Genomic DNA, 9,556 nt, shown 5'->3' with positions numbered 1-9,556 from the left:
TGATCATACTATTGTAAACACATGTAATGAATGCAGCGATCAAAACAATGGTAATGTCATGAGTAAACAAATGAATCATAAAGCAAAGACTTTTCATGAATAGTACTTTCAAGACAAGCATCAATAAGTCTTGCATAAGAGTTAACTCATAAAGCAATAAATTCATAGTAAAGGTATTGAAGCAACACAATGGAAGATTAAGTTTCAGCGGTTGCTTTCAACTTATAACATGTATATCTCATGGATATTGTCAATGTAAAGTAATATAACAAGTGCAATATGCAAGTATGTAGGAATCAATGCACAGTTCACACAAGTGTTTGCTTCTTGAGGTGGAGAGAGATAGGTGAACTGACTCAACATAAAAGGTAAAAGAATGGCCCTTCACAGAGGGAAGCATTGATTGCTATATTTGTGCTAGAGCTTTGGTTTTGAAAACATAAAGAGAGCATAAAAGTAAAATTTTGAGAGGTGTTTGTTGTTGTCAACGAATGGTAGTGGGCACTCTAACTACCTTATCAACCAGACTTTCAAGAGCGGCTCCCATGAAGGACGTTATCTCTACCGAGCAAGGTAGATCATCCCTCTTCTCTTTTGTTTACACATGTACTTTAGTTTCATTATTTATGGATGACACTCCTCCCAACCTTTTGCTTACACAAGCCATGGCTAACCGAATCCTCGGGTGCCTTCCAACAATCACATACCATGAAGGAGTGTCTATTTGCAAAATTAAGTTGCTTACTGATGAATCAGAGCAAAACATGTGAAGAGAATTATTAATGCAAGTTAATTAATCGAGGCTGGGAACCCCATTGCCAGCTCTTTTTGCAAAATTATTGGATAAGCGGATGAAGCCACTAGTCCATTGTGAAAGTCTGTCGAAGTAAATGACAAGATCGAAAGATAAAACACCACATACTTCCTCATGAGCTATAAAACATTGACACAAATCAGAGGTGATAAATTTTGAATTATTTAAAGGTAGCACTCAAGCAATTTACTTTGGAATGGCGGAGAAATACCATGTAGTAGGTAGGTATGGTGGACACAAATGGCATAGTGGTTGGCTCAAGGATTTTGGATGCATGAGAAGTATTCCCTCTCGATACAAGGCTTAGGCTAGCAAGGTTATTTGAAACAAACACAAGGATGAACCGGTGCAGCAAAACTCACATAAAAGACATATTGTAAACATTATAAGACTCTACACCGTCTTCCTTGTTGTTCAAACCAATACTAGAAATTATCTAGACCTTAGAGAGACCAATTATGCAAACCAAATTTTAGCAAGCTCTATGTATTTCTTCATTAATGGGTGCAAAGTATATGATGCAAGAGCTTAAACATGAGCACAACAATTGCCAAGTATCAAATTATCCAAGACATTTTATCAATTACCACATGTAGCATTTCCCGTTTCCAACCATATAACAATTAACGAAGCAGTTCAACCTTCGCCATGAGCATTATGAGCTAAGAACACATGTGTTCATATGAACCAGCGGAGTGTGTCTCTCTCCCACACAAGCATTTATTCAAACAAAAACAAAAACAAACAGACGCTCCAAGTAAAGTACATAAGATGTGACCGAATAAAAATATAGTTTCAAGAGAAACGACCTGATAAGTTGTCGATGAAGAAGGGGATGCCTTGGGCATCCCCAAGCTTAGATGCTTGAGTCTTCTTGAAATATGCAGGGATGAACCACCGGGGCATCCCCAAGCTTAGACTTTTCAATCTTCCTGATCATAGTATATCATCCTCCTCTCTTGACCCTTGAAAACTTCCTCCACACCAAACTCGAAACAAACTCATTAGAGGGTTAGTGCATAATCAAAAATTCACATGTTCAGAGGTGACACAATCATTCTTAACACTTCTGTACATTTCTCAAAGCTACTGGAAGGTAATGGAACAAAGAAATCCATCCAACATAGCAAAAGAAGCAATGCGAAATAAAAGGCAGAATCTGTCAAAACAGAACAGTCTGTAAAGACGAATTTTATTGAGGCACCAGACTTGCTCATATGAAAATGCCCAAATTGAATGAAAGTTGCGTACATATCTGAGGATCACTCACGTAAATTTGCATAATTTTCTGAGTTACCTACAGAGAATTAGACCCAGATTCGTGACAGCAAGAAATCTGTTTCTGCGCAGTAATCCAAATCTAGTATGAACCTTACTATCAAAGACTTTACTTGGCACAACTAGGCACAAAACTAAGATAAGGAGAGGTTACTACAGTAGTAACAACTTCCAAGACACAGATATAAAATAGAGGTACTGTAGCAAAATAAACACATGGGTTATCTTCCAAGAAGTTCTTTCTTTATAGCCATTAAGATGGGCTCAGCAGTTTTAATGATGCACTTGCAAGAAATAGTAGTTGAAACAAAAGAGAGCATCAAGAAGCAAATTCAAAACAAATTTAAGCCTAACATGCTTCCTATGCATAGGAATCTTGTAAATAAACAAATTCATGAAGAGCAAAGTAACAAGCATAGGAAGATAGAACAAGTGTAGCTTCAAAATTTTCAGCACATAGAGAGGTGTTTTAGTAACATGAAAATTTCTACAACCATATTTTCCTCTCTCATAATAACTTTCAGTAGCAACATGAGCAAACTCAACAATATAACTATCACATAAAGCATTCTTATCATGAGTCTCATGCATAAAATTATTACTCTCCACATAGGCATAATCAATTTTATTAGTTGTAGTGGGAGCAAATTCAACAAAGTAGCTATCATTATTATTCTCATCATCAAATATAGGAGGCATATTGTAATCATAATCAAATTTATCCTCCATAACAGGCGGTACTAAAAGACTACTATCATTATAATCATCATAAATAGGAGGCAAAGTATCATCAAAGTAAATTTTCTCCTCAATGCTTGGGGGACTAAAAATATCATGCTCATCAAAATCAGCTTCCCCAAGCTTAGAATTTTCCATATCATTAGCAACAATGGTATTAAAAGTATTCATGCTAATATGTTCCATGGGTTTTTTAATTTTCGGATCAAACCATCCATGTCTTAAATCAGGAAATAGAATAAGAAGCTCATTGTTGCCCATTATGCCAAACTAGTGTAAACAAGAAACAAAAAGATGCAATTGCAGGATCTAAAGGAAATAGCTTCGAACACACACACAATGGCGCCAGAAAAGTACTTTCACCTGGGACCGGAGTATGAGTTCCTTTTACCTTTCCTCCCCGGCAACGGCGCCAGAAAAGTGCTTGTTGCCGGGGTCCGGTGTGTGTGTGCCGTTTACCTTTCCTCCCCGGCAACGGCGCCAGAAAAGTGCTTGATGTCTACGGGTGCTTCTATTCTTGTAGACGGTGTTGGGCCTCCAAGAGCAGAGGTTTGTAGAACAGCAGCAAGTTTCCCTTAAGTGGATCACCCAAGGTTTATCGAACTCGGGGAGGAAGAGGTCAAAGATATCCCTCTCATGCAACCCTGCAACCACAAAGCAAGAAGTCTCTTGTGTCCCCAACACACCTAATAGGTGCACTAGTTCGGCGAAGAGATAGTGAAATACGGGTGGTATGAATATATATGAGCGAGTAGTAACGGCGCCGGAAAAGTGCTTGCTGGCGTGTGGTTGATGGTGGTAATATTGCAGGAAGTACGAGATGCGAGTAAAACAGTAAACAAACAGCGATAGCGATATTTAGGAACAAGGCCTAGGGATCATACTTTCACTAGTGGACACTCTCAACTTTGATCACATAACAGAATAAATAAATAGATGCTAGACTCTACACTCTCTTGTTGGATGATGAACACCACTAACGTGTAGGATTACACGAACCCTCAATGCCGGAGTTAACAAGCTCCACAATATTCAATGTTCATGTTTAAATAACTTTAGAGTGCATGACAGATCAACATAACCAAACCAAGTACTAACATAGCATGCACACTTGTCACCTTCACACTACGAAAGGAGGCATAGATCACATCAATACTATCATAGCAATAGTTAACTTCATAATCTACAAGAGATCACAATCATAGCCCACACCAAGTACTACACGATGCACACACTCGTCACCATTACACCGTGCGGGAGGAATAAGCTACTTTAATAACATCACTAGAGTAGCACACGAGATAAATTGTGATACAAAACACATTGCAAGCATAAAGAGATATAAATAAGCACTTCACTATGCCATTCATAACGGTGAATAAGTATTCCGTGAAATATAGCCTAAGAGACCCACACGGTGCACACACTTGTCACCTTTACACACGTGGGACAAGGAGTCTCCGGAGATCACATAAGTAAAATCCACTTGACTAGCACAATGACATCTAGATTACAAGCATCATCATATGAATCTCAATCATGTAAGGCAGCTCATGAGATTATTGTATTGAAGCACATAGGAGAGAGATTAACCACATAGCTACCGGTACAGCCCCGAGCCTCGATGGAGAACTACTCCCTCCTCATGGGAGACAACAGCGTTGATGAAGATGGCGGTGGTGTCGATGGAGGAGCCTTCCGGGGGCACTTCCCCGTCCCGGCGGCGTTCCGGAACAGAGACTCCTGTCCCCCAGATCTTGGCTTCGCGATGGCGGCGGCTCTGGAAGGTTTTCTCTGGTTTCGTCCAACGTGTCGAGGTTTTTAGGTCTGGGACCTTTATATACGCGAAGAGGCGGAGTCGAAGGGTCGACGAGGCGACGACACACTAGGGGGGCGCGGCCAAGGCCTGGGCCACGCCACCCTGTCGTCTGGGGCCCACAGGGCCCTCCTCTGGCGGCTCTCGGGTGTTCTGGAAGCTTCGTCCAATCCTAAGATGCTGGGCGTTGATTTCGTCCGATTCCGAGAATATTTCCTTACTAGGATTTCTGAAACCAAAAACAACAGAAAACAGAACCGGCCCTTCGGCATCTCGTCAATAGGTTAGTTCCGGAAAACGCATAAATATGACATAAAGTATGCATAAAACATGTAGATATCATCAATAATGTGGCATGGAACATAAGAAATTATCGATACGTCGGAGACGTATCAAGGACCACAATATCTTTATCAATAAAGACGGCGAAACCCATCTTGCCAAGGGCGGAAACAGAAAGCAAATTGTAACCAAGGGTTTTGACAAGCATGACATCCACAAGAGTAATGTTTTGTGCAACCACAACCTTGCCAAAACCCAATACCTCGGATGTAGAATTATCGCCAAAGGAGACGGTGATATGATTTATGTTGGGCCTCAACTCCTTGACGAGGTTCTTGCCGCCGGTCATATGACTTGTACATCCACTATCAAGTACCCATTTTGACCCTCCGACGGCATAGTCGTACATGAGATCAATTCTTGGATTTAGGTACCGATTTTTCAATGGGTCCTCTTTTGTTAGCAACAAGGGTCTTTGGGACCCAAATAGACCAAGCAACATAACCATCATATGGACCAACATATTTTGCATAAACATCACCATAATAATCTTTAAATAAAACATAGTGATGGTTAGCAATTCCCGCATCATCATCATTAATGATGTTGGCCTTAGGGGCTTCATCATTAGTGATAACCTTCTTTTGTGCGGGCTTGGTTTTCTTCTTGTTAGCCTTCTTTGCCTTGGCAATATAACCAATGCCCTCCTTCCCATGTTTGATATTTGTTTACTCAAAAGATCATCCAAAGACAATTTACTTTGGGGAGAGGAGGCCTTAGCAAGTTCATCCTTTAACCTAGCATTCTCCTCAATAATGTTTGCATGATCACAAGTAGGGGTGGAGGAGCTAGGCACATCATATTTAGCAAGCCTAATTTGAAGTTGCTCATTAGACTTGGAGAGGAGTGAGTATTCACTCTTCCAGGCTTTGTGAGCCTTGTCTAGATCATCTAGATCCTTCACAAGTTTCTCATGATCAACACCAAATTTGGCTTTTTCCTTTTTAAGCACTTTTTCTTTAGCCCTAGAAAGATCTCTTTCTTTAGTAAGCTTATTAATCTCATCTTGAGGCTCTTCAAGAATTTCTAGCTTCTCTTCAAGAGAAGCTATAGTTTCTTGTCCTTCCTCAAGGGCATTTTTAAGAGCATAAATTTCAAGAGAGTCCTCTTTCTCTATTTGACATTTTTTCTCAAGGGTATCATTTAGTTGTGCTAGTCGAACCATGAGATTTGAAACATGCTTTTTAGTTTCACCTTTCAAGTTAAGAATGAACTCATCAAAATCAAGCATTTCTTGTTTCACTTTTAAAGTGGCATGATCAACCCCTAGGTCATTTGATATGATAGGCATAGAGGGGTTAGGGGATGATACCTCGGAAGATTTAGCCACGAGGCAACTTTCTTCCTTGAAGTGAATGTCTTCATTGGGGAATTCATTTGGTGATGAAGAGTTGGTGGAGAGATAAGCAAGAGCACCAATCCATTCGAAGTTTCATCTTCTTCTTCATCATCATCACCGGAGGTATATTCTTCTTGAGTTCATAGCACAATAGATGTGTCCAAGGAGGACCTAGCCATGAAGCAATGTGCATTCTTGATGTGAGGGTTCTCATTGGGGGATTCAAAGAGAGATGAAGAGGGGATATTGGTGGTGGAAATGGCGGCCAGCCCCTTCTCCAGGATTTGTGGGCCCCGGTGCGACTTACAAAATGTGGCTCTAATTTTTTGTTTAAACTCAATCAATAACTAGTAAAAAGAAATAATATGCTTACTTTATTATAAAACTTCAAAATGTGTTGTTACATACAATGTTCTGAATTATATCAAGTATTCATTCTCAAAAAGTAAATATAGCAATAGAAAAAATAAATGAACCTCGTGAAAAGCATCATCCGTCTGCTATTTTTTGAAATAAAATTTTAAATCATACTTTTATAGTTAATCTCCTCCAAGATATCATTCTCAAGTGCTATCATCGCCAATCCACTGAGTCTTTCTTGTGTCATAGTAGAACGCATGTAAGATTTCAACACCTTCAGTTTAGAAAAAACCCTTTCCCAGAAGCGATAGTGATAGAAATGGTTAAAAAAATGTATGCAATATTAGCAAACGGATAAAAGGAGTTTGATTTTTAAAATTTGTTTAAGGCTTTTTCAGGACAAATTTATCTAGAGCACCCTTTTGAGACTGAGCTGCTGCATCTAATCTCTGTCTTTTATTCTTCTTTTCACCACCGGATTGGCACTTCCTTCTTCTCATGATTTCTCATGTTCAGTGTTCACCAAATAAATAAATCAGCAAGGTGACTAGTTGACAAGGACGCAAGGTAGGTCGAGTTACAGGCTTATAGCAGTGATCGTACCTTCGGGCTTCACCGAATCCGCTTCAGCAAGTTCTTCAGAGAGTCAGCAGCCTCCTTCTGTCCTTATGCGTGAATCCCAGGCAGCCACTTGAACACCGGCAAGGAGTGGATCAGGACTTCAGGAGGGGGACTGGGGAGGGGGGCAGCCGGCCAGGACGACGGCACGACACGGAAGACGAGACAACGAGCGAACTATGGAACGATCTCGTCTCCATCAGAAACAGAAATGCTCGCGTCTGGGTTCTGTTGATGGATTGTGGCCTTATGGACCTGAGCTGCACAAGAAAAGAGCTAGATAGTAGAGGATACTAGTACTGGGCTGCAGAAATTCGGGGGCCTTCGAAATTTGGGGGCCCTGATCGATCGATCTCTTCGATCGTGGCCATCGACGGAGCTGATGGCGGCCACTTCCTTTGAGGTTTCTTCTTCATCACTACTACTCTCAACTTCATCGGAAGAATACTCTTCCTTGGTCATTAGCACAATCCTTGAAGGCCTCTTGTCCTTCTTACCCTTGTTGTAGAATTTCTTGTTGGGTGCCTTTGAGAATTTGCCCTTATCCTTGGGAATGAGCCTTCCACCACGAGTTTCCCTATGCTCATAGGGGCATTGGGCGATGAAATGGTTCTTGTCACCACAATTGTAGCAAGTTCTTGTTTTTGGGCCCAAACCCTTGAACCCACTTGAGTTGTTTCTCTTGATATTGTCTTCCTTGGCCTTGGATGGATCAACCCAAAAGGTTTTTGCATGGAATGCCATGTGATCATTGTAGTGGTATTCCAAATCATCCGGATAGGACATACTCCAAGATGTCCTATATGGTTCTTGAGGGTTCACTTCTTCCATGGAATTGACCACCAAGGCAAGGTTAGTCCCTCTTGACATCCCAATAGGTCGATTGCGAGAATCATGAGAGTTTTTCTCGAGCACCTTGAGAGCTTGCAACTCATGCACCGCTTGTTGAGAAGTGAGAGAGGAAAAGCATTCTCTCCCAACAAGAGTCTTGACATCAACGGGTTCAAATGACATCATGCAGTCAATATACTTATCTTTGATCCAATAGTCATCAATGTGTTTGGCACCCACATTCCGGAAAGCATCGGCAACGGTGATAAGTCTTCTATACATGACTTGATGATCTTCATCCGGTAGCCTCATGAATCCTTCGTCTTGATTCCGAAGGGCATTATACTTGTTCCTTCTCATGCTTTCACTTCCCATGCAACTAGCGGCCAAACCATCCCAAGCTTCCTTGGCGGTGGAGAAATTCCGAACAAGAGACAAGTCCTTTGTCCCCACAATAGTTTGAATCATGTGCAAGGCAATGTCGTTGAGTTGATTATCAACCGCTTCTGTTCTAGTCAAATTGTCGGGGTTGTAAGGCTTGAACCCTTCCAAGATGATTCTCCAAAGTTCATTGGAGGCACTGCGAACATGAGAGCGAAACTCAAATTGCCATGTATCGAAATCTTTATCATTAAACTTAGGTGGGTCGTCCCGACTGTTTATATGAGGATGGGGAACCGGAATGTCGGGGGAGAGGAAAGATGGAGGCACATTATGGTAGCTTCCACGCTCACTAGTTGCTCTAGGAGAAGTAGTGGGGTTTTTATTATTTTCTAAGTGATCATTCTCCAAGGGTGAGGTAGAGGAGGGTGAGCCCGAAGCACCTCCCTTTTCTAACCCACTCTTGTCCCTTTCCTCTATGACGGGGATGACGGCGGGAGCCCGCGGCAAAAGCTCGGAAATCATCTTTTTCATGCTTTCCATTTGAGCTTCCATGGAGGACCTCAAGGATGTTTCCAACGACTTGAGATCTTCCATAGAAACCGGCTTTGCGGCTCCTTCCGTAACATTATCGTCCGGCATACTCTTAGGCGGTTAAGCTCGAAATAAAAGCCGAGGCTCTGATACCAATTGAAAGGATCGTATGCCGCACCTAGAGGGGGGGGGGGTGAATAGGTGCTAACCAATTTTTATTTCTTTTTCAATTTAGGCTTGACACAAAGGTAAATTCTCTAGATATGCAACTATGTGAATTTACCTATATGACAAGGTTAACAACTAAGCAAGATATAACTACGCAATATATAGGATATATAATAGGATAGAGGTAACCGAGAGTGGAGCACGCGGAGACACGGAGTTGATTCCCGTAGTTCCCTTCCTTTGCAAGAAGGTACGTCTACGTTTGGAGGAGTGTGGTTGCTACGAAAGCCAAACCAACGCCACGAAGGCTTCACTCAGGTCTCCTGTGAGCAACGCC

Source organism: Lolium rigidum, chromosome 7 (genome assembly GCF_022539505.1).
Source record: "Lolium rigidum isolate FL_2022 chromosome 7, APGP_CSIRO_Lrig_0.1, whole genome shotgun sequence".
NCBI lineage: Eukaryota > Viridiplantae > Streptophyta > Magnoliopsida > Poales > Poaceae > Lolium > Lolium rigidum.
The sequence above is the reverse complement of the archived record's forward strand: the minus strand, read 5'-3'. Positions refer to the sequence as shown.